The 877-nt window shown below is 52.2% G+C and overlaps 2 non-coding genes across 2 annotated transcripts; both read right to left on the bottom strand.

Annotated features, from left to right (window-relative positions):
- Positions 1 to 335: 335 nt before the first annotated feature.
- LOC123179372 (5S ribosomal RNA) lies at positions 336 to 454 on the bottom strand. The gene has a single exon (XR_006490317.1). It is a non-coding gene; the product is annotated as a 5S ribosomal RNA (ribosomal RNA).
- Positions 455 to 751: 297 nt separating this feature from the next.
- On the bottom strand, positions 752 to 870 carry LOC123179369 (5S ribosomal RNA). Its single transcript, XR_006490316.1, has one exon. It is a non-coding gene; the product is annotated as a 5S ribosomal RNA (ribosomal RNA).
- Between the last annotated feature and the right edge of the window lie 7 nt (positions 871 to 877).

Below are 877 nucleotides of genomic sequence, written 5' to 3'. Positions count from 1 at the left end.
ATGGGATCCGGTGCTTTAGTGCTGGTATGATCGCATCCGACATGTTACCCCGGTCTTCGTCCCTTATCCTTGCCCCTCCCAGCTCCACTACAAAGACGATTGCACATTGCTTTGGCCGCTCCCTCTCAACTACGGAGACGAGTTTAACGCGGTTTCCACCCCTCCCTCTCAACCGCACCAGTGCACGCTTGCCGCGCCACAACGCCGACGCTGGACCCGTGAATCGTGAGCACCCAGCTATGACTTACCGCACTCGTGCAAAATAATAAAACACGGTAAATATATTACTTACACGTGTGTTTTGTTTTGCAAGCGGCGCGAAAAAAATTAAAAAGGGAATGCAACGCGAGGACTTCCCAGGAGGTCACCCATCCTAGTACTACTCTCGCCCAAGCACGCTTAACTTCGGAGTTCTGATGGGATCCGATGCTTTAGTGCTGGTATGATCACATCCGACATGTTACCCCGGTCTTCGTCCCTTATCCTTGCCCCTCCCAGCTCCACTACAAAGACGATTGCACATTGCTTTGGCCGCTCCCTCTCAACTACGGAGACGAGTCTAACGCGGTTTCCACCCCTCCCTCTCAACCGCACCAGTGCACGCTTGCCGCGCCACAACGCCGACGCTGGACCCGTGAATCGTGAGCACCCAGCTATGACTTACCGCACTCGTGCAAAATAATAAAACACGGTAAATATATTACTTACACGTGCGTTTTGTTTTGCAAGCGGCGCGAAAAAAATTAAAAAGGGAATGCAACACGAGGACTTCCCAGGAGGTCACCCATCCTAGTACTACTCTCGCCCAAGCACGCTTAACTTCGGAGTTCTGATGGGATCCGGTGCTTTAGTGCTGGTATGATCGCATCCGACATGT

This window comes from Triticum aestivum, unplaced genomic scaffold (genome assembly GCF_018294505.1).
Source record: "Triticum aestivum cultivar Chinese Spring unplaced genomic scaffold, IWGSC CS RefSeq v2.1 scaffold36897, whole genome shotgun sequence".
Taxonomy (NCBI): Eukaryota; Viridiplantae; Streptophyta; class Magnoliopsida; order Poales; family Poaceae; genus Triticum; species Triticum aestivum.
The sequence above is the reverse complement of the archived record's forward strand: the minus strand, read 5'-3'. Positions and strand labels throughout refer to the sequence as shown.